Here is a 7,193-nt window from a genome sequence, read left to right on the forward strand (position 1 = left end):
AGGCTGCCTAACACAGCTCCTGCAACACTATGACTGGGTGTTGAAACAGCTACTAAATGGCTCAAATGTGGATGTAATATATCTTGACTTTGCAAAAGCCTTTGATAAAGTCGACCATGGTATGATCTGTCACAAACTGCGTGGTCTCGGCATAGGCGGGAAACTTGGAGAGTGGCTGCACAACTTCCTAAAAGACAGAAAACAGGCAGTTGTGAGCAATGGAGCCACCTCCAGGGAAACGCAAATAACAAGCGGTGTCCCACAGGGCACTGTCTTGGGGCCACTGATGTTCATAGTGGCCCTTTCAGACATGCCTTCAATTGCTACGATGACCACCCTTGCTAGCTATGCAGATGACACAAAAGTCTCCCACGCAATACAAAACCCTGAAAATATTGCGCATCTGCAACATGAGCTGGACACAATATACAGGTGGGCTGAGGACAACAACATGCAGTTTAATGCAGGTAAGTTCCAGGCCCTGCGCTACTGGCACACAAAGGTAAATGACGTGAAGACTGGATACACTGGCCCAGGAAGAATTGCAATCCCTGAGTCAAAATCAGTGCGTGACCTGGGCATTGACATGAGCAATGATGCATCTTCCAAATGCATATTGCTAATGGTGATAAAATGCAGACGGCTAGCTGGATGGATTCTCCGAACTTTCAGAACAAGAGAGAAGGAGACACTGATGGTCCTATGGAAAACATTTGTCCTCAGCCGCTTGGACTACTGCTCCCAACTTTGGTCACCACACAATATAAAACAAACAGCAGAACTCGAAGCAACTCAGAGAAGCTACAAAGAAAATCGTCTCAATGCAAAATGTCAGCTACTGGGAAAGACTGAAGGTATTAAACCTCTTCTCCCTGGAGCGGAGGGGAGAGATATGCAGTGATATACATCTGGAAAATCCTGGAGGGTCTTGTCCCAAACTTTGGCATTCAAAGTTACTCCAACCGCAGAACGGGGCGCCGCTGCGTGGTGCCAAGGATTCCAACATCACCATCAAAATACAGGTCCAGATACTGCAACAGCTTGGGTTTCAGAGGACCACAGCTCTTTAACATCCTCCCTAAATGCCTGAGAGACTTACATGGTGTGGATGTGGGTTTCTTTAAAACTAAACTGGATCTCTTCTTGTTGGGAGTCCCAGATGAACCTACCTCACGACAGGAGACACGGATGCGGGCAGCAGCATCGAACTCCCTTGTTGATCAAGTGCCACGTATCAGAGGTGGATTCACAAACTAGTGTAGCTCATTCAGCGGTGGTGCCCCAGCATGGCCGCGGCCTTCGGGCTAAAACATTTTTAAGGATTTAAGGATATATTATATATATATAATATATATAATATATATGTATATGTATTATATATATGTATGTATATATATATGTATATATAATATATATATATATATATATCTTATTTATATATATAATATATGTATATGTATTCTATATATATATGTATATATATATGTATATATATATATATATATATATCTATATATTAGTATATATATTATATATATATATATGTATATGTATTATATATTATATATATATATATATATACATACATATATACATTATATAATCATATATATATATAATACATACATATATATATATATAGAATATATATATATTATTATATATATATATATATATATTATATATATATAATATATATTATATATATCTATATATATATTATTATATATATATATTATATATATATATTATATATTCTATTTATTATAATATATATTATATATATATAAATATATAATATATATATATATATATATATATATAATATACATACATATATACTATATATAATACATATATATATATAATACATTACATATATATTATATATATATATATATTTATACTTGTAAAAGGATGTGTAGGTCCAGGAGTGGCTGTGTGGTAAAAGCTTGCTTCCTAACCACATGGTTTCAGGTTCAGTCCCACTGCGTGGCACCTTGCACAAGTGTCTTCTACTATAGCCTTGGGCCAACCAAAGCGTTGTGAGTAGATTTAATAGACGGAAACTGAAAGAAGCCCATAGTATATCTATCTATATATATATATAACAAATAATATATAAACATATGCATATATACATACCTACATCTATATGTATATATACATGCATATATGGGTACAGGACATAAAAAAAAAACGTTGAACACAATGAGAAACGAAAACATAAAAACAAAACCATGGAAACGGACTTTTTTTCAAACAACGAAAGAACAGAGTACAAAACATACAGCACAAGGAATATTCCCCTTCTTCAGTTGTCCCTTTTTTGTCTACTCCCCGTTTCAAAGGTAAGGACAAGACGTGACTTCGTTGAAACAGTCCTTCCCACAAGGCAAATTAAATAAAATTTGGGATTTTTTTGCGGAGGGTAAAAGTGGTAACAAGAACAAAACAAATAATTCTTTGCCCATAAATTACTTTTTTAGTTTTCTGGTGATTGATAAAACTGTTTTGGTCCCTAACCCCTCACCTACGCCAAACACATGTTGGCGCTGACCATGGTGCCTCACCCAGTCGATGCAAGAATGGAAAACAGACATTGACGATGATGATGATGTATTTATATAGAGGTATGTATGTACTTATATGAGGCAGAAATGTATTGTTGGGTGGATGTGTGTGTGTGTGTGTATGCATGCATGTATGTATGTATGTATGAATGCATGCATGCATGCATGTATGTATGTATGTGTTTGTATGTGTGTGTATGTATGTGTGTAGTAAATATCAGTTGTTAGTATATACACACACATACTCACGTGTATGTGTGTGGGTGGGGTGGGGGTGATGTTTACTTAACACCAAACAAATACTTTAATCCATTCCAACACACAACAACAGCAATGATGTCATCTTTAGAATAACAAACAACATTCATTGTCAAGGTTGTGTGGAGTAGCATTAGTAGATATGGATTGGCGAGATTAGTGGGGTACCCAGGGTAGAGAGAGAGAGAGAGACAGAGGTGTGGTGTGGGTAAAACATGTGTAGCATGGTATAGGACACTGTGGTCTGCATTGTGTATATACTGGATGGTGTAGTGCTGTGTTTACATGTTGAGGTGAATGCAGAGCATAACGAGGGCAAACGGAGGGGGATGGGCTGAATGGGGTGATACGTTAATTAACACAGTAGAACATTTGCTTCAGATTTTGGCACCAGGCCAGCAATTTCTGGGGGAGGGGCAAAGTCTCAGTACGCAACTGGTATTTATTTTGTTGACTCCGAAAGGATGAGCGGATAATTCGATCTTGGCAGAATTTGAACTCTGAACGTAAAGATGGACAGGATGCTGCTAAGCATTTGGCTCAGCCTGGTTATGATTCTGCCGGTTCACTGAGTCTGATGAAGACAACAGTATGATGACATAAATATCAAGATTGCTTTATAAAGCAAATATTTTTGAAAATCGCCAGACTCCCTTGGCACCTGTGCCAGTGGCACATAAAAGGCACCCACTACACTCATGGAGTGGTTGGCGTTAGGAAGGGCATCCAGCTGTAGAAACACTGCCAGATTAGACTGGAGCCTGGTGCAGCCCCTGGCTTCCCAAACCCCGGTCGAACCATCCAACCCGTGCTAGCGTGGAAAACGGACGTTAAACGATGATGAAAATGTTTAAAGTATATTCAAAATTTCAAAGAATGGTTTTTAAAGATTCAGCCCACAATCATCACCGAATGGATGACGTGTAAAACTGCTCCTGGATAGGAATCTGTTGTAACATTGTAACTTTCCCTGATCATGTGTTTCCCCATTTCTGATTGTTAAATGATCTGGGCTTATGTACAATATGTTGTCCTGTCTATAATGTTAACATAGGAATATATTTCAGTTGATGAGGCAGCAGGCTGGAAGAGTTGTTAGCACAAAGGGCAAAATGCTTAGCAGCATTTCAACTGTCTTCATGTTCTGAGTTCAAATTCTGCCAAGGTAGACTTTACTTTTCATCCTTTCACAGTCAATAAAATAAGAACCAGTTGAGCTTTTGAGAGAATCTCAGTCCCATGGGCTCTTAGCGCTTAGTCTTCCTGCACATCTGCTACATACAAACACTGCTCTGTCTGTGATATCACTGCATCTCTTATCTGTCCACTGGGTGCAGCGAACGAATTTCTTTCAACTCCTTTCCTACATATGGAGCAGGGCCATTTACCTGACGGAAAGAAAGTTTCATCTTCTTTCTTACTAACAACCACTTTTGTCTTAATTTTAAGGCCCAGGTTTTGTTTCCATACCTGGAATTTCTTCTCCACTTCTGCTTCATAATCTGCAATAAGAGCAAGGTGACCAGCATATAGTAGTTCCCACGGGCACCCAGTTTTGAATTCCCCTGTTATGGCCTGGAGGACTTTAATGAATGAGTGGGCTGAGTACTGAGCCCTGGTGAACCCCTACCTGAACGTTAAATTCATCACTGTATTCATAGCCGACTCCTAACACCCCTCTCTCTACCTGTACTCACCCCCCCCCCTCATCGCCCACCCTCTTTTCACAATCTCACCTACCCACCCCATCTAATCCTTGAATTCACTTCACTTACATATACCTCCCTGTAATTTGGCTGGATGGACCCCTACCCCCCATCACATCTTTACCATCTCCCCCCTCTCTCCATCTGAGGTAGCCATGTCTCCCTGCTACTGCGAAACACCTGATTCTGTCCCTCAATATTCCTCCTGAAGGGGACGTGTCTTGCAAGTTACTTGCTGACCTCATTGCTGTTGGGGCCAAGCAAAATGCACTCAGGACATTCTGTAAAGTGGTTGGCATTAAGAAGGGCTTCCAGCTGAAGAAACCATGACACAACAGACAATGGAACCTGGTGCAATCCTCTGGCCTGAAAGCTCCGGTAGAACTGTCCAGCCCGGAAACCGGATGTTATGTGGTGGTGATGATGATGATGATGATGAGGTTAATTGAATTCGTTTGACCCATTTGTCCACAACCCACACTATCAGAGGTGATGACTACATCTAAAATTCTTCACAGTTTACCATCTTTGCATAAACCTGGGACCTCCTCAAAGTCAGACCACCCCTTTCCTGCCCACATACCCACCACCCAACAAGACACCAGCATTGTTAGGTTCCTCTCTCCAATATACTTACCTTCTGTTTGTCCATCAGGTGATAAAGAAACACTTAACATGTCTGTCTGTTTGTCAGAGAAAGTCAACAAACTCTGCTGGTTAATCTCCCTCTCTCTCCCCCTCTCTTGCCACACACACAACACATCGTTGTCTTACTCTCTTTCCCTCTCTCTCTCTTAGTAACAGATTCTCTTTCTTTTCCCTTTACTTCCTCTGACTTATTCTTTACTCTATCTCTTGCATACACACACATAACCAAGTATGCACGCACCCTCAGACACACACACGCACACATTCAATGCTGTCCCTGACCCAGCAAAAGTCACAATAAACCCAGTCTCATTGAGTTGTTAAACTTGTAAACAGAAGCATGATCTGTAATAAATTATAAACAAGAATTTTGTAATTCTCCATGGGTACAAGTTTGTATGTGTGTGTGTGTGTAAGTTTGCATGTGTTTGTGTGTGTGTATGAATGTGTGTGTCTGTATAACATTCACTTGTTTACATCCTTTTTTCACATGCTGGCATGGGTTAGACAAACACTATCACAGAAGGGGCAGCTTACAGCTTGGATGCCCTTTCTGTCACTCATCTTTACATGTTTTGCAAGAAGTCTTCAAAAGCACAGCAGCACATTTTTTCATGTTGGATTAGGTGATGAAAGTTACAGAGAGGGTCACAGCCCAACTAATTAGGGAGAGAGTTAGTCTAGATGAGATGCAGTTTGGTTTTGTGCCAGGGAGAAGCACCACTGATGCTATAGATCTGGTAAGGTAACTTCAGGAAAAATACCTCTGTACTTGGCTTTTGTTGACTAGGAGAAAGCTTTTGAGAGGGTCACCGGATCCCTTATCTGGTGGTCAATGCAGAAACTAGGGATAGATGAGTGGTTGATGAGAGCTGTACAAGCCTTGTATGGGGATGCTACCAGTAAGGTGAGGGTGGGCAATGAGTACAGTGAAGAATTCAGAGTACAAGCAAGGGTTCACCAAGGATCGGTGCTCAGCCCCTTCTTGTTCATCATAGTCCTCCAGGCAATAACAGAGGAATCCAAGATAGGCTTCCCCTAGGAGCTCTTCTATGCTGATGACCTTGCTCTTATAGCTGAATCACTACCTAGACTAGAGAAGAAGTTCCAGGTATGGAAGTAAGGTCTAGAATCAAAGAGCCTTAGAGTTAACCTAGCAAAAACCAAAGTCATAGTAAGTAGGAAGGCAGACAAATCACAAATCCCTTCAGGTAGATGGCCCTGCTCAGTCTGTTGAAAAGGTGTAGGTAGAAACTCCATAAGATGCACCCAGTGTAAGCTTTGGACACATAAAAAGTGCAGCAACATCAGAGGAAGGTTAACAAGGAAACTAGCTTTTGTATGTGGAAGATGCACAGGTACAATAAATGCTGAAAATGTGCAGAAAATAGACTCCATCAACTGCAAGAGGAGCAAGCTGGAGGTAGTAGATAGCTTTCGTTATCTAGGTGACCAAGTTAGTAGGGGAGGTGGATACTCCAAGAGCGTGGCTGTGAGAATAAGATTAAGCTGGGCAAAGTTCAGAGAGCTCCTATCCCTGCTGGCAATAAAGGGCCTCTCTCTCAGAGTGAAAGGCAGATTGTATGATGCCTGTGTGTGAACAGCTATGCTACATGGCAGTGAAACATGGGCTGTGACAGCTGAGGACATGTGCAGGCTTGAGAGAAATGAAGCCAGTATGCTTTGCTGGATGTGCAATGTCAGTGTGCATGTTCAACAGTGTAAACATCTTGAGAGAAAAATTAAGCATAAGAGGAATCAGATGTGGTGTGCAAGAGAGTTGACTGCACTGGTATGGTCATGTGATGTGTATGGATGGGAACAGCTGTTTAAAGAAATGCTTATCTCTAACTGTGGAGGGAACCTGTGGTAGAGGTAGACCCAGGAAGACATGAGATGAGGCAGTAAAGCATGACCTTCGAACTTTGAGCCTCAAAGAGGCAATGACTGGTGACTGAGACTTTTGACAATATGCTCTGCTTGAGAAGACCCGTCAAGCCAAGTGCAT

The sequence above is a fragment of the Octopus sinensis genome, linkage group LG11, assembly GCF_006345805.1.
Source record: "Octopus sinensis linkage group LG11, ASM634580v1, whole genome shotgun sequence".
Classification (NCBI taxonomy): domain Eukaryota; kingdom Metazoa; phylum Mollusca; class Cephalopoda; order Octopoda; family Octopodidae; genus Octopus; species Octopus sinensis.